General features: G+C 33.3%; 1 protein-coding gene and 4 non-coding genes across 5 annotated transcripts in view; 2 read left to right on the forward strand and 3 right to left on the reverse strand.

The window, feature by feature from the left end:
* Dop2r (Dopamine 2-like receptor) overlaps positions 1–18,992 on the forward strand; it is a 287,869-nt gene that overhangs the window by 166,244 nt on the left and 102,633 nt on the right. The gene's annotated exons all lie outside the window — the stretch shown is intronic.
* On the reverse strand, positions 1,226–1,297 carry Trnap-agg (transfer RNA proline (anticodon AGG)). The gene has a single exon. It is a non-coding gene; the product is annotated as a tRNA-Pro (tRNA).
* Trnap-agg (transfer RNA proline (anticodon AGG)) lies at positions 3,753–3,824 on the reverse strand. The gene has a single exon. It is a non-coding gene; the product is annotated as a tRNA-Pro (tRNA).
* On the forward strand, positions 8,175–8,246 carry Trnap-agg (transfer RNA proline (anticodon AGG)). Its single transcript has one exon. It is a non-coding gene; the product is annotated as a tRNA-Pro (tRNA).
* Positions 17,791–17,862, reverse strand: Trnap-agg (transfer RNA proline (anticodon AGG)). Its single transcript has one exon. It is a non-coding gene; the product is annotated as a tRNA-Pro (tRNA).

Here is an 18,992-nt window from a genome sequence, read left to right on the forward strand (position 1 = left end):
GAATAAAGAACATTCTAATAGTTGATTTACTGCTTACTTAACTTATAGCCATCATACGTTTATTTAATTTGCAATGGTTGTTTAGGTCAAATTTTATAGGCTGAATTATAACCATTTACAATTAAGTTACGGAGTTGAAATTTTGGACTTCGGTCAATATGCCCTCACATATTGTATAGAAAAACCACATAATGACTAAACAAAGGTTGAACTCGTCTCATTATTGGAGATCTCATAACGTTATTCTGCAGTGACAGTGCGTGTCACATGTCGACCGGTGGAATTTACAAAGTTATGACGTCATAAGCGTTCCATTATAAGTTCACCGTAACACGTTGCGTCAAATTGATTCTAGCGGGACGCGGGCGCTATTGTGAAATCTGCGGCGGCTCCGGTCGCCTTCTAAACTACTTTTGACGTAAGATGTGACCAGAAAGTAGGTAATGTCATTAACGTGGTTCAATCCCATGGGTTTGATCGGATGTATCTTATCTAGAAGTATAGTTAGTAATCTATTGATTGAATATATCACGAGAAAATTTAAATAAAGTTAAAGAAATAAGTTTAACTAGGATGTTAACATTTATTTGTAGCAACATTTTCATCCTGGTAGAACAAGGGTAGGTTAAGGACAAAACTCAAGAAAATAATTATTCTTGTTTTTTTTTTTCGAAGAGTTGAAAGCGTACGCAGATAATCTCGACAAATTTTCATTGCAATCGGATGAATGGCTTAGGAACGCATGAAGAATAATAAGGCGATAATTAATCGTAACAAAACAGATAAATACATTTTTAAAACAATCCCCAATCAGTTTCATCAGTTATTTATCAATCAATTAACTAAATATTAATACAACACAATGCTTCCAAATCTAATACTTAATTAATGCATTATTGTACTGTACATAAACGAAGTCCGTCACAACCAAATACCGCACATTGAATGCACGCCACGCGGCGATGCGATAACACAAATATATTTAATTGATTAACAATTAAAATAATGAAATTATTAAGTTTAACACCTCGCCTCATTGCCTCTACTGATGACGGGTGAAGAAGGTTCATTAGCCAGAGGATCGGAATTGCGACTCAACGGTGAAGTGCTGCTAGCATTCTTGCCAGCATTACATGTGGTCATGATTTATACAGTATTTTTAATTTATTTTTGTATATATTTAAGGATTTTATGTGAATAATTCTTATGTGAATAAAAAATACTTGGGCTCGTCCGGGATTTGAACCCGGGACCTCTCGCACCCTAAGCGAAAATCATACCCCTAGACCAACGAGCCGCTTGTAATAACGTATGAAATATAGAGTCTAAAACCTATTGTTTATGAATTCCTACGCACTCGTGATAATTATTATCAGATTGAACAGTCATTAAGTTTATTAAAGGGCTTTAAGTTATTACTAATCAACAACATGATAAAAAACTTAGGTATGTATATAAAATTATCTGATCTGTCTTCGATATTAGTTTATAGCAGACCCTAGGAATGAGAAGATCGATTTCAGTCTGTTTCAAATAATGTAAACATATTTATTGTTATTGTATGAAAACAATAATTGTAAAAAATACATTAAAAAAAAAACCGCTGAGTTTCTTTCTCCGATTGTTCTCAGGTGTTATTTTCCGAAACGAATGACAAACGCCTCGGACTCTAGCACCTCTTCTTTGTTTAATGGTGATAGAGTTCCGAAAAATAAATAATATTCAAATTAAATATTAATCATGACACATGGAACCACACCGACAAAATTATTTGATATTCTGTTTCAATGTCATTTATATTATAAAATATCTAATTATTTTGTATGCATATGGATCTGTGTAATATAATATCTATTATATCCTGTGCCGGATCTCTCTGCAGTCGGCTCACTATGGTATAGGCAAACGCCGGTATTTGTGTTGGCGTATCTATCTAAATTTCTATCATAATGCACTATGATAACTCCTGCGGTCGCACGAGATGCACTGCCTACTTGTACAATTACTTCTACAGGCTGTCACTGAAAATATATCGACCTTAAACACAAATCATTTTTTATATATCCGATTTATGGTTTGATTGAAGGAGTCTTATAACACTGGTCAACAGAATTTGAAGTACAAAATAAATTGTAATTCCTCTAGCTTTAACGTTAACAAACTATTTATATGACGTCGTAATATCCTATAGTTAGACCTGCAATTACCTTTTTTTTCATGTATTTGATATTTTAAATCCATTGTCATAGATAAAGCCTTTGAGAATGAATAGATCTACTAATGTTTGAAGTGTTAAATAAAAATAAATAAATAATAATATTCCCCAAAAACATTAGTAATATAATATATATACATATAAATTATACATCTATGTATATGTATGTAATTACTCCGGGCAGCATAGTGGATAGAACGAGTTCATCTTAACCGTTGATTGCGGGTTCAAACCCAAGCAATCACCACTGAATTTTCATGTACTTAATTTGTGTTTGTAATTTATCTCGTACTTGATGGTAAAGGAAACACCGTGAGGAAACCTGCATGTGTCTAATTTCAATTAAATTCTATCACATGTGTAACAACCAACCCGCATTTGAGCAACGTGGTTTTGTACCAAACCTTCTCTTCAAAAGAGAGAGGAGGCCTTAGCCCCGCATTGGATCATTACCAGGCTCACATTTGCATGCTAAATGAAAAAATATCAAAAGGTAAATAATTTTTAAATCATTCAATATGAAAAGATGATTGACATCGGTTACAAAACAAATTAAAAACATTGAATACATTCTGACTTCATTTTAATAAATCTCACTTTTTAATCCACAATCATCACATCAGACTGCAGACTTGCCACCGCTTAGCTAAGACCCCCTCTACCGTAGAGTAAGCATGTTCTCTATCCTTTCCTTCGACACCGAAAACGAAATTAATTATAAATATAAACCATGCATGAAAATTTAGTCCTTATCCGGGTTTCAAATCACAATCTTATTAACCATTGGGATACATTAGCGCTTCATACCCTTCATAGTATTACGTTACGTATTTTGTAACACGCTTATCACACGTACAAAATATTTAAGGCAAAAAACAATATATATATATTGAAGACCCAGTTTCAAGTAAATAGGAACGTGAAATAATTAACAATATTTAATATATATAAGATTTTTAAATTAACATGGTTATTTTTATTACTAACAGTATCTAAAACGGGATATTTACAAAACATGGTAACGTACGGGCCGGAGTGCGTAAAATTAGTAAAACATCTAGAACGCGCGCGAAAAAAGTGTGAGTGTTTGGAGGAAGCATTAACGTTCCTCATAAAGTGTAAACATGGTAAATATCCCGTTTTAGATACTGTTAGTAATATTTAATATAGTTTACAATATTTATTTTTCCAGTTTTTGTTACAATCATCGATTATCTTCCGCTCTTCAACCCAGATTCACAATTCCCATGTCAAATTCAAAAATATTCTTCCTCTACTTTTATTATAAAAATGTCAAACCAAAAAGTATTCATCACATTTATATAATTCTGTGATTGAATATAACTCAATAGCTAAAAGCTATACAACCTTAAATGATTATTTATAAATATTTTATGTAAAATAATTTATAGGCTTACAATATGTATGAATAATTGTTGGACGTTAAATATAAGATATCAATACTTTATATCTAGTAATACTTTTAGTAACGTACTGTTAAGATGATTTATAAATAAGACAAAAAATAAAAACATTTGGGCTCGTCCGGGATTTGAACCCGGGACCTCTCGCACCCTAAGCGAAAATCATACCCCTAGACCAACGAGCCGCTTGTTGATACTGTCAAAACAAAAAGTCATAATATTTTTAATAACATATCGTATTGATTGTACGACGTACATTGATAATTCCTTTCACCAAAATGAGTATTTTAATACCTAATGAGCAATGGTCGAAATATTACAGCATTTTTTTATTTGTACTTTATGCTGTTTCTCGCAAAGAGTAGCATAGTTATAATGGTCATCAAACAAAAATAAAGTTAGAGAAACAACTGCCGTTTCACTTTTGTTTAAGTAACTAACAAAACTAAACTTTTTTGGCAACAAATTCAAATCCGTGCGCATGTTACTTAGATATTTAGAGCATTATCTGTGAATATTTTGTTTTATTTAATACTAACAGCCCCGATTTCGTTGTTGATCCAACAATGATTCATCCTTTACAATTTTTGACCAATATGACATAAATCAACAGATTAGCTGATAAGTTTTCGATATCATGATGTTATTTATAATATCTAACCTTTGTCAAAAAAAAATAATTAAAAAAAAAAAATTAATTCCTGTGAACTGTGACCACTTACGATCAGGTAAAACATTTTACAGTCTACATCTATCAATAAATAATAATAAATGCTAATAGCGTTTATTATTTCAATGCGGAGCCGAGATGGCCCAGTGGTTAGAACGCGTGCATCTTAACCGATGATTTCGGGTTCAAACCCAGGCAAGCACCACTGAATTTTCATGTGCTTAATTTGTGTTTATAATTCATCTCGTGCTTTCAATTTCAACGAAATTCTACCACATGTATATTCCACCAACCCGCATTGGAGCAGCGTGGCGGAATCCTTAGCCCAGTAGTGGGACATTTACAGGCTGTTAATGTAATGCTAATAGCGTGTTAACAGTTTAAAAACTATGAAAATACGATAATTTAACATAAAAGGGCGCGCCTTCATGAGCTAGTATGCTTATATAATATAATATACTTTTTAATATGCCATCATAATTTCACTGTAGAATAACAGTCTATAAATTTACTACTGCTGGGCTAGAACCCCCTAAACCGCTGTGAACGCTTAATTTTATAACATAATAGTTAATAATCGACTTTCTAATCTTCATTGCAAGCCCATCTGGGTAGGTAACATCCACTAATCAGATACTTTACCGCCAAACAGCAATGCTTAGTATTGTTGTGTTCAGGTTTGAAGGGTGAGCCAGTGTAACTACAGACACAAGGGACGTAACGTCTCAGCTCGCAAGGTTGGTAGCGCATTGGGGTGACGCAAGGAAAAGTTATTTCTTACAGCAATGACTATGGGCGGAGGCGAACACTTACTATTTGCCCGTCCGCCTACTTAAAAAGAAATATAAAAAAGAAATATATATATTGATGACCTCCGTAGTTGAGTAGGGTGTACACCGGTTTTCATGGGTACGCCACTCCGAGGTCCCGGGTTCGATTCCCGGCCGAGTCGATGTAGAAAAAGTTCATTAATTTTCTATATTGTCTTGGGTCTGGGTGTATGTGGTACCGTCGTTACTTCTGATTTTCCATAACACAAGTGCTTTAGCTACTTACATTGGGATCAGAGTAATGTATGTGATGTTGTCCAATATTTATTATTATTATATTAAAAAATAAACACGCATTTAAAAGTTACAAAGAATAATAATCGAATAAGTCATCTCTGTTTATCCGATAGGTCCATAAAGCAAACCATATAATTTGTTTAATATATAAATGTACGAACGATTGACGTTATTTACTTAATTCTAACGAAAATTTTAAACAATATGAAACAATATTTGAAATAAATTATTGTATAAACGGCGCCTCGGGGCGGATCCCTAGTAAGACATACAAAATCAACTAAAATTTTTTTCAAAAAATCTCTTTAGCTATATAGATAGTGTCTTTCAATAAAGGCATACAAACTCGTGTTCACTACACATGGCTAATAGGAACGGTTTACAAGTTATGAGATGGTGAGGAACTGGGTCAAACTGGTGATCGGTACAGAGTAAAGGAACGGAATGAAGCGTGGCGAGTTTTCCTCATTTATGTATACTCTGCGCCCCCTCCCAAGCTATCGCTATATACATATAACTTACACACTGTCTGCCCGTTCATGGAAAGACAAGTGATGAAAATAATACCATAATTGCTGGAACGTAAACCGTTATGTAATCTATAAATTATTGACGTGAGTTTATAGAACAGTTTTATTGGGGAGGGAGAAGAATATGATGATTATACTAGTGTGCTTATTTATTACCGTGATTATAATATATTAAGATAAGATGGATCAGTAAATAAAAAAGGAGATTTTAATCATTATTCGACAAGAATCCCTGGTAGATCGTCGTGTTTCTTTATTTCATAAATAAATAATATATTTAATAAAGTATAAATATTACTAAATCATAGTATAAAGATTAAATAATCATATATGTATATGTCACCGTAAAATTGTGAATACCGTTAGATTATAATCTATATCGCGAGATTTTGAACCGTAACATACTGCTTACAATTTAACGCGTTACTTTTCGGTTGATTATAATCTACCGAAGCTAATTAAAGTTAAATTATAAAAACTCTAACCTAACCAAACCGATATGTCTAGTATAAACTATATAATTTTTTGACGTTTTAATTTGAGTCAAATCACCGTTCACAATATTTTGGCATTTACAATCTCGCGAGATAGATTATAGTCTACTAGTATATACAATTATACAATTCTGCAGTTATATACTAATACTTTATATGAGATAGTAATTTATAAATGCGAAAGTAACTGTCTCAGTCTGTCGCACTTTCACGGCTAAGGCACTGAACCGGATTGGATGAATGTTATTAAAAATATAAAACGCCTAATATTCCATCAATCTTACTCAGCATCAAGATTTACTGTATGTTTATCAACTCGCAATGTAGCATCTTGGTGATATCAAAGTAAATTTAAACTTTCCTCTTCACTCAAGAGTTGTTTGTCTTGCAATACTGTACTAGGAAGATATAATTGATGACCGTCAGCAAAAAACTACCAATAATAAGTAACAATTTCGAATATAGAATCTTTAAACCAAACTGCTCCCAAAGGGTTTAATAACCGGATTAAATAAATATTTTCCATTATTTCGTTTCTTAATTGTTGAATATTTTACGTTGCCTAAAACATGTTTTGTAAGTATTCCCAAACGATTTAACTGTATGCGTGTTTAATAGCAATATTTTTACAAGAAAAAATGGGTGGTCCCCACCACCAATTTGTGCACCCACTCATCTGTACTTAATACCGTTGTGATCCGGTTTAAATTTCATATGCTGATGGTAAGTGATAACTACTTACCATCAGGGCTAAAGTGATATTAATAACAAATGATCATTAAAATGTTTCAAGTGACACGCTTAATGCTAGTAGTTATTTATAATATTGATTACAATTTTATTCTATACAATTGCGAAAGTAACTCTATATGTTACCGCTTCACGCTTAAACTGTTGAACCAATTTAGATGAAATTCGTTATGGAGATAGTTTGAGTCCCGGGTTACATGGGCTACTTTTTTAGCCGGCAGGTAAATTCGCATGTTAAGCTAGTTATATACATATAAAACATAATTAATTAATTTCTTGTCAATTAATATTGTATTTATAATACATAAAACATAATCAGCCTGTAAATTTCCCACTGCTGGGCTAAGGCCTCCTCTCCCGTTGAGGAGAAGGTATGGAGCATATTCCACCACGCTGCTCCAATGCGGGTTGGTGGAATACACATGTGGCAGAATTTCGTTGAAATTAGACACATGCAGGTTTCCTCACGATGTTTTCCTTCACCGCCGAGCACGTGATGAATTATAAACACAAATTAAGAACATGATAATTCAGTGGTGCCTGCCTGGGCTTGAACCCGAAATCATCGGTTAAGATGCACGCGTTCTAACCACTGGGCCATCTCGGCATATTGTATTTATATAATGTGTCTATGATCTCGACCTGTCAACTGTCAAACCAAAAGTAGGTACAGCTTGCAAATAAAATATCTTTCATTAGCTACCTATATTTTTTTAAATCATAATCATTGTTAATTTTTTTTTTTTTCTAAACTTATATAGTAACAATTAAAAAAAAATTAATCTTATGTTTTAAAAATATCTGTTTATTTGTTTTATTTATTTTCCATGTTGGTGTCATCGTTTAAACGTATTACGTTTACACGTAATTCAATAAATAATATTAATGTTCATTGCGTGTGCGTACGGCACGCTCACTAGAGAATGTTCTCCTTAAATCAATGCTAGTAGGTCACCTTTCACCGAAAACTCACTATGTACGTAATTTAAAACATATATCAGACAATTTAGAAACGGTCTTTAACGGCTCGTTGGTCTAGGGGTATGATTTTCGCTTAGGGTGCGAGAGGTCCCGGGTTCAAATCCCGGACGAGCCCAAGTATCTTTTTATTTATTAGCATGATTTTTTGACTGCGTTCCGTTTCGGTCGATTATTTTCAGATAGTCTACTGTTGGTAGTTTTACGTTCAATTTAATTCCTTAACATTGCGATTCAAAAGTAAAGTTTTTGAAGTCATCTTTGTAAATATATGTATCTATAAAGTTAACCTGATGGCAAGTGGCTATAACCCAGAAACATTGACACCTTAAGAAATTTAAACTATTCCTTAAATCGTCCATGCGTAACCATGGTAACCTCTCCTGTTTTAAGTTGCACAGGCTCACTTCCGACTCAGGCACATTTCAAAGTGGAAGATAAAATACTGCTCGGAATATATGCGTAGAATATATACTATACTGAAGAAGGCTATTTTGAACAGGCACTTTAGAATCACCATGGTACAGTATTAAATTTAATGTAAATCTGACATCGGTTCTGAATAGAGTGTCTGATAGATTCTACTGAGAATAACCATAGAGCATGAAAATCCGTAGCTAGTACTTCCTACCAACTTACATCAGCACGTATGTACAAATGTTAGATAAATACAATTAAATAAATATTTATTCACACTTTTTTTTATAGTCATTTATCAGTATTTGACGTGAACAGTTTTTGGCACGCCTCGGGGATAACACCCTCTCGTATCGGCGGTAAACAGCAAATCTCTCTCTTGTGTCGACACGCCCCGCTCCCCATTGCTTGGTGGCAAGGCGTGTGGTATAATTCCTTGCTATATATTGTAGTAACAAATAAAAAATCTTTTTATCGTTGTCGTTGATATATTTTATTGTTTGAAGAATGCATTTTTTAAACAATAAAGGATTAAAATATAATATTCTATAGCTCTGTTCTGTAAAAGCTCCACAAGCGATAACACCGCACGGTGAACCCCATAAAGCCTGTTATATAAGCTCACCTGTGATTAACGCAGGCATTACCGTTCGCCGACCGCTTCAGATGACCGGTTCAGTGATGTGTTAGTGTCGATGGTACTTATCGATATTTATTTATTTAACAGAAGTAGATATAAAAAGACAATACATATTATTCGTACATAGATTAGTCTTGAATACATTTAAAGACTAATTAATATACCTCTAATTATTTGATAGCGCAACATGATCAGAATAGTTTCGATACTAAAAATTAATATTAAATAATATTTCTATAAAATTTAGTTATTAAGCAATAAAGTTTTTATCAATTTATCAATCATTTTAGAATTGTCAGTTTACAAGATTATATCTATATAAACGAAAATAATTCTGTCTGTCTGTTACTCTTTCAGACGAACCAGTGAACCGAATTTGACAAAAACTGTTATAAAGAAAGCTCAACCTAAAACTTTACGTTACGTTATAACTTAATGTTTTTTTTTTTTCGTTGAATGATTTGGAAATGATGATATCCTCTAAAATAATAATGTAACCGATCATTTTAATCTAAATGAAAGCCCAAGGCAACTAATATATTTACCTGAATACTTCCTCTACTTGGTAGGACTTTGTACAAGCCCGTCTGGGTACCACCCACTCATCAGATATTCTACCATCAAATAGACTGTTACTTGACTGTTGCTGCTTATATGTGAGTACTGACTCACATATATTCTTATGATCCGGTTGGAAGTTAGACGATGTAGTTATAGGCACATTTTAGTTCTTAAGGTTCCTAATGTAATGTATATTAGATATTTTATACAGCGCCATTGTCTATCGGCGATGGTGTCCACTTACCATGGGTCTACCTATATGATACAAAAATAAGGATACATAGTTTTTTAATTTTTAATATATAAAAATAGCTATTATGAGTGCCACTTAGAAGAAACATGTATGATATTCCAGAATTTTCCATAGGCTATTTAGAACCTACAGTTTTCTAATACATTGTATTAATGTATGTACGTCCCAAAGCTTAGCCGGCGTAGCTATGTAAGTTTATGAAAACAGTTTTTTGTACAAAACATCGTCAAAGCTCAGCCATTTTGTAAAATATATTTACAAATACATATATACACATCCTCCTCGTTAATCGTTCCTTCCCTTAAAAATAGATAAGCCTGAAATGTTTTTATTCAATGACTAAAACGATTTGCGTTATTTCATTATAATATAACGGAATATTTCCATTATCCAGGCTGAATGGACTTTACGAGTCGAAAAGTTTTTACATCGAGGAAGTAAATATACAAGTCGAAATTAAAAATAGCTCCTATACAAATCATGACCGTTTGGAATGACGGGAAGAAAGCTAGCAACATTTTGCTCGTGGAATCGCAATTACGAAAGTTATTGTCTATAAGGGAAAATATATTAATCGTATTCCATTTTCCTTGTTCATATTTATATATATATTTAACTGTAAATTAAACGCGGGCGATTCAGAACAATATATAATTAAACGTCTGTATTATTAATTATTCGACGATCTCCGTGGTTTCCATGGGTATGCCACTCCGAGGTTCCGGGTGCGATTCCCGGCTGAGTCGATGTAGGAAAAGTTCATTAGTTTTCCATGTTGTCTTGGGTCTGGGTGTTTGTGGTAACGTCGTTACTTCTGATTTTCCATAACACGAGTGCTTTAGCTACTTACATTGGGATCAGAGTAATGTATGTGATGTTGTCCAATATTTATTTATTATTTATTTATTTTGACGCAAAACATTAATACACAACATAATTAAAAATTCTATTGTAATAAATATGATCGGATTGGATGTGGAAGGCGATGGATTTGGAGCTTTGGCGAATTTTTCAGAGACATGAAAAATACTAAAATTATAAATTTTATTCATGTATTTCTTACAGACACATAACATCATCACATCACATTTGCCTTTGACATATCACCCAAAGAGTTCACTTCATAAAATTTTGTCTTCATAAATCATCATCATCACCCTCCTGCCCTTATCCCAATTTTACTCGGGGTCGGCGCAGCGTGTCCTCATCTTCCATACTTCTCTGTCGGACATCATCTCACAAGTAACATTCTTTCTAACCATAACGTCTTTTACCCAATTGTTCCATCGTTTCTTTGGTCGTCCCCTACCTTTATATCCATCTACATCCATTCTCAAAACCTTTCTCCATTTACCATGACAGCCGGTTTCCAGATAGCTTCTCGGTTACCGGTGCCACTTTTAAACTTCCTCTTATGTACTCATTCCTTACTCTATCCATTCGCGTAACACCACACATTCCTCTCAGCATTCTCATCTCCGTCACATGCAATTGTTTTACAAAATACATTGTTCTACAAATAAACAAACAATAACAACAACTTCATAAATAACGATCGATATTCAGTTAACTAACACCACTATTGTCCTAATCTATAGTAAAGATCAGCTATTAAGACGCGTCGGAAAGTGTTCGTGACGTTTCGGAGCACCCTTACCGTGAAGCCTTATTTATACCAACATTCGGAACATACAGGAAGAACATCTATGACGCATTTCCGGGAAACGTTCCGTACTTACACAGACGCGGTTATTGTATGAAAGAATTGAATCAAAACAATCTTTATTCTAGTTTTCGGAGACTTTGAATCTTGTTATGATACAAGCACTGCCATCGCCATATCAGTAGGCGAATTCACAACCAGAACCAGATGATGCAATTGCTAGGCAACTATTCCCAAAATATATCATATTTAGAGTTCCGTATCTGTAAAGGAAAAGACGAATCCTTATTAGATTACTTCTTCGTTCGTTCGTTTAACTTACCCCTTTTTTAGTTGAAATATTCACCAAACACTGAAGTTCCTTGATGCGGCTCCTTTATGATTCAGATAATTAAATATTAATATATAATATAATATTGGACAACATCACATACATTACTCTGATTCCAATGTAAGTATCTAAAGCACTTGTGTTATGGAAAATCAGAAGTAACGACGGTACCACATACACCCAGACCCAAGAGAACATGGAAAACTAATAAACTTTTTCTACATCGACTCGACCTGGAATGAAAACCGGTGTACACACTACTCGACAACGGAGGTCATATTACAAAAAAATTAATGAAAACTATGGAAAGTATCAATTTTAAAATAACCTGGTAAGTCTTTCTTTATTGTGTGGTGGTACGAAACCCTCAGTAGCGATTTTCCCAGTTTTATTTTATTATGATTATATGTTATTTGCAGAAAATAATTATGAAGTATTCGTATTGAATTGTATTTAATTACTGAGGAAAATGTCAATAACTAGAGCGTGGAAGTGTAAAATACGTTCAGATTAAATTGAAATGTTTCTATTCACATTTCATTGAAAATAAATGAATCTACTTTTATTGGGTGAATGATTTTTGTCAAAAGTTTTATGGGAATTTACATTTTAACGTGGAGGGACGTAAGATGACATTGTCGATATGTCAACGATCAGTTCTAAATTGTTCTTTTAGAATGAATCTATTCAAAAAATCAAAATTAAAATATATTTTATTCGAGTAGGCTTTCACAAGTACTTTGGAATCGTCATTTAACAAACTATTTTTAGTGAAGCTACCACCGGTTCAGATTGCAGATTCTAGCGATCCGAACCGGCAAGAGACTCAGCAGTTACCTTTTTAACATTTAAAAATACAAAGTTAAATACAATTACATATGTATATAATACATCCTGCCTGGAAGTCAACAAGTATATAATAATATTGAATTGAATAATATGCCTTCTTTACCAATGTATTTTTTATTGATGAACACACAGTTAAAGCTTCACCATACAACCACCATCCGTCTTTTGATTAAGCTATTTTGTATTCGATACTCCTTTTACGATTTTTTTATGTACAGACAAACTTGTGGCATTGTTTTATTTCACGCACTGGTCTGCGGTTACTCATTTATCAACCACCAATATCAATTGTCAAGTCGTTGGAACGGAATTAAAACCGATCGACGTAAACAAATTTGCTTTCAGATACCGCTTTCGGTATTGGTTAAAATATCAAAAGCTGCCCAACTTTGATTGAATAAAAACGGTTGATTAAATTTATTCGATTCAAAGGATGAATTAAAAGTCAATTGTGAGTCTATTATCCAATGAAGAAAATTTTGTCGATTGGTATAAAATGTTCATTGCCTTTATGAATACGAGTTGTAAATTTTAAACGTTTTTTATTCGATCTATCATGACAGACCAATCGGTAAAATATATATGCAGGCTCAAACATGTTACGATGAATTTTCACGCGCTATATACATAATAAACATCATATCGAGTCAAATTTATATACGACCCATATTGGAACAGCAAGGTGATGCAAATGACACATTTCAATACAATAATCTGGGAGATTCTTAAACTATATTCATTTCAAATCAAATTCCTTTATTCAACATAAAAGTATTACACTTGATCACACTTGTTTAATAGATTGTCAAGTTAAACACTACCACCGGTTCGGAAAAGAAATTATCCTGACCTGAGGAACCGGTGACAGAAGCTGAGCGTGTTTACATATATTCAATATCAAGGTATCATATATTCAAGGTGTACTATCAACCAGGAACTCGTTAATTGTATAATTTAATTATTTCCTAGAAGTGGCATATTTACGGGTTACTACTAAAACGCAAATTATATAATTTCTTTCATCAAAAACAGCGTTGACATATTGAAGTGATTTTTGTTACACTTTAAGACGTAAGAAATGTTGCTAAACTTTATACTCTCTGTTTTACTAACCTGAAATATGAGACTTTCAAATAAAGTTTATTGTATTTAAGTTGTTTTATAGCTGGTGATCTTGGAAAAACCATTCAGAGATCTCGAATCTTAATATACCAAGTTTATTTTAATCTCAGATAAACGCTCAACGGAAATTAAGGAATTTTCGATTTGAACATAATCAACCCATAAATAAACCACAGGACTGTATCTTTTTACATTAATATCATTGAACATTGACTGAGGAATACCAAAAAAATCGACAGCAAAATCCTTTACGAATAACACGATTAATTTTCCTTAAGCATAAAAGTATCCTTTGAATTAATGAAACCTCTTTGAACGAATGTTTTTGTATAGAAGGGTCCTCAAAGTAACGGAGTCGATTCCTCCAAAGCTTCATAACTAGGTCAGTTTGGTTTACGTAAACACAGTACGTCTGATGGAGTTTAGTGCTTAAGACCCTATCGCGATGGGATAGCCGGCGATCAACGCTGAAAAATGAAGCAATATATTTAAAAGCATCCTCGCCTCGTGTTTTAGTTTATGAAGAATCTCTATACATATGACGTCATGCTTTTAAATTGTGTTGTGATTTATCTTAAAAGTGACGATTTAATTTTAATCTTATTGTAGGGAAACAGTGAGATGATACTTATAGCAATATTAAATTCATCAGCTAAGATCTCACTGCTGTTCATTGCACAATCATTAAAATTTAACAAAGACTAAATACTTAAAATCAAATAGGTGGAAGTATACAATCCAATGAGATCAATACAGGTATGTAATAGGAAGTCAATACAATTAAATATAAAATAACAAAAATATACATGTATATAAAAAAAAAATCATCCTTATTCAGACCACGTGTATTTTAACTAAGTTAAATGTGGTACCTTTCTGAGTTTTCATGTGATTAATTTGTGTTTGTAATTCATTTCATGGTCGGCGATGAAGGGAAACATCGTGAGGAAACTTGTTCCGAATAAAATATACAATCATGTGACTGTATTTTTATGTCAGTTGAGTTATTTCAGTTTATTTTTATTTATACTTATTTGGTTTATTTTTGCATTGAGACGTATTGATAATATTTGTAGAGTATCGTGAAAAAGGCTATGGATTCTTCTCATCTTTAAGAAGAGGGTTTGGATCTTATTCCACCACACTGCCCCAATGTGGGTAGCTGGGTGGGTATATAGACAAATTAAGCACACAGAAATTTTGTGGTATTATTAAATTTCAACTCGCAATGCACGCGTTCTCACTGGGTCATCTCGGCTCATATAGAGGTTAAGTGAACTATTCAATTTAGTCTTGTATTATTTATTGTTTTGAAAATTTATTATATGTATTTTTTTCATTGCTGTTTTGGTATACCTTATCTAAAATGTGTTGTGTTACAAATATCTTTTTTGTAACCTTATCTTCATTTTGATAGAATCGTCGACATCTTGGTGGTAAGGTTAATGTAGGTTACTTATGTATATCATATATTCTATAATTGTTAGTATTATAGTGTTCCAAATTTGAAAAGTGAGTGAGTCAGACTAACAGGCAGAAGAAACATTATAATTTAGATTTTTTTATTGATGCGGTCTGGCAAAAATGATACTTGATAGTACCTACCACAGCTCAGCTCGCCATTACACTATGAACTTTGAGAAATAAGATGTGAAGCCTGCCTTCCTATTTTTATATAACATAAGAAAATAAACAACACAAAATAATAATAATATCAGATTACGTAATTAGTTAATTGAACTTGCCCAAGCGAGCAACCGGAGTATTATTATGAATGGGATTAGCCGTGTTTTATTTTGATTAATATAAAGCTTCCAGCCTACAGGGAGGCTTAGAAAGCTATACACGAGTATTTACCCTCGTTTTGTATTAAAATGTACGGACCATCTCTCAAAGCCGCTTACGCACACCCCATGCATAAAGTGTCATTCTGACTCGTTGATTTGTGTGTGTACTGTACCGTGGTGTGCCGTGTTCCGTTTGTACTTAAGGGAGTACTTAATATATTTTGATAAGCTTATATTATTTTGTTGCGATAAAAATACTTAGTTCATAATGCGTTTTCTGTTGACTGTTATTATCACGTTTAACTTGTGTGCAACTTATTCTATGTCTGCTTACTAGTTGTTAATCTAGGATGAATATTTTTAAAAACATTTTTTATGTATTTAAACATTTTTGACAAGCACGGTCACCATTGGGGAGAAAATCATTTCAAGTCTATATTATTACTGAGATGAGCCGAGATGGCCCAGTGGTTAGAACGCGTGCATCTTAACCGATGATTTCGGGTTCAAACCCAGGCAGGCACCACTGAATTTTCATGTGCTTAATTTGTATTTATAATTCATCTCGTGCTCGACGGTGAAGGAAATTCTGCCACGTGTATCCACTATCCCGCATTGGAGCAGCGTGGTGGAATATGCTCCATACCTTCTCCTCAACGGGAGAGGAGGCCTTAGCCCAACAGTGGGAAATTTACAGGCTGATTATGTTTTATATTATTACTTGGTGGAGTTTTACAAATGGGTCACCTGATGGTAAGAGGTGACCAATACCCTTAGACATTGGTGCCATAAATTTAACCATTCCTTACATCGCTATTACGCTACCATGGGAACTAAATGTTAAATCCTTATGCCTGTAGTTAGGCTGGCTCACTAACCCTTAAAACCGGAACACAACAATATTAAGATTCTTAATTATCATTGACACGATATTAAAAGTTATATTTTAAAGCAAGTCATATTTTGTGAAGTTTTTAACATAGTAAGCTGCAACTTCATTCATAAGCAGAGGAGGTTACAAAGTCCTAATGCTAGTATAATTTACTTCGCAAGAAGCTGTTAGCTGTTTACTGAGATTGTGTTAATAATTGAGCAATATTTCTCCAGCGTTCTAGGCTTCCACTGTATTTTAAAGTCAGCAAAATATGATGATTTTATAATCTCAACTGCTCTATCTATACCTATTGCTTTTATTAGATAGTGTTTTTTTTTTAACATCTGTAGGCGTTTGGGCAAATGAACCACATCAGGGTAAGTAGAGAGAAAAATTGAGTTGGTTTATAGCCACCAGGATAAGTGAGGAATTTGACTTCAAATACAGAGTCATCGTTGATTTCGAGTTTTTTTTATATAATTCACCTTCCTCCCAGTCGACGGCATTAGAGATTTTTATTATTGGGTCGTGGTAGGTGCAACGCCTTTTAGGTAGGCCCACTCGTCACCCACTCATCAGATATTCTACCGCCAAACAGTACTCAGTATTATTGTGTTCCAGTTTGAAGGTGAGTGAGCCATTGTAACCACAGGCAAAAGAGACAAGACGAAGATATAAGGAATGGTTAATATTTCTTACAGCCTAATCCTCCATCGGCGATGGTGAACACTTACCAGGTTTTCACCATCGTCGCCAACCTATATCAAAAGAAAATACTTCGTTCATTCATCATCCCGCATCGAAACATATCCCGCAGAACTGAAAACAACTGAAAAGAACAAATAACCCCTTAAATTTTGGAACAAAATGTATCTATTCTAATATTATAAATGCAAAAGTAATTCTGTCTGTTGAGGTAATACTATTGACGCTTGGTTCCGCTGAACCGATTTAGATAAAATTTGAAATAGAGATAGTTTTATCCTAGGAAAGGACGTAGGTGACTTTCGTATTCACCACTCGAGGAGGTAAAGAGGTAAAGCCACAGGTTTCGCTAGTAACGTATATAACAAAGAAATACCATCAAATTAGCTTAAAAATAAGCGAAATAATCAAGAAACAAGGCATATGTCTGATCAATAAAAATATATATAAAAAATAATTTGGGCTCGTCCGGGATTTGAACCCGGGACCTCTCGCACCCTAAGCGAAAATCATACCCCTAGACCAACGAGCCAACTGCGTAAAAACTAGAAATATATGCTCAGACTGAACACGCTCATAACATGACAAAGTACTTTCACTTAAAAATTATCTAAGATATATTATAGTCGAAGTGCTGACAGCGACTTTGAACAACTCACAAAGAGATACAAGGCTTGTGTTGCCTATACTTACATATTCTAGTAAATTAACACAACGTAATAGTGCCTTTGAATTAAAATAATTAATTCGCCTTATATAAAACTCTGGTGTTTATTAATAATTAATAATTATATAAGTACATAATAAATAATTAAGTAAATAACTAGTGTACCCGATGGGGACATCATAAAATTATTGAGAAATCTACCAAATTTTAAATATTATAATTTTTCGTAAGTTACATTGCCTATACCCTATTCATTTAACCTAGGTTTCTAAATAAACTTTCATCCTCTATTTGAAACTCTTATGGGTTTTATATTTAATATACTCTAACTACTGACTTTGGCTCATAAATACATAGAAGTCTAAGCAGGTACTTTTCATATTTCCAACATCGGAAAAAGATAATTCAAGTACAATCTTTCCTCCCAATTTAACCCTCTAAGTGATTTATTTTGAAAAAGGCTGTATTATATATATTTTGCTCAAACTTAAAAATCTATTTTCATACTTCTAACATTCAGAAATGAAAAATTTGCAACATTCGTATCCTGTAACAAATGTCCTGAACACATATCATTACTGGAAACCGATTGAAATATTTCACAAAATTCCATCCCTATTTAAACAACACAGGCGTTGAATTTTGAGATCCATCTTAATGCTCACCATAAAATATTCCTAAGCAAAGTTTCAAACTGCTAGACCTGCTGATTTAGGCAGTTCATTGTATATCAGTCAGTCATTCAAAAATTTTCTTTAGTAGATTTGTAAAATTAAATATAAATAATATTTTCCAGGTAATAATTATTTCAATCGGCTCCAAAATTGACTTATTATATAATTTTATATTCACAAGGTTATTTCTGTCGTTGAGATACAAAAAAAATAAGAAAAGTTACTTAAAACAGTTGATCCTGCGGTTTGAATCTTCCGGTCGCATTTGCCGTCCTTGGATAGGATTACAGTGAAGGATTAGAGAGTACACTTGTACTTGCC

Source organism: Vanessa tameamea, chromosome 15, assembly GCF_037043105.1.
Source record: "Vanessa tameamea isolate UH-Manoa-2023 chromosome 15, ilVanTame1 primary haplotype, whole genome shotgun sequence".
In the NCBI taxonomy this organism is placed as follows: Eukaryota; Metazoa; Arthropoda; class Insecta; order Lepidoptera; family Nymphalidae; genus Vanessa; species Vanessa tameamea.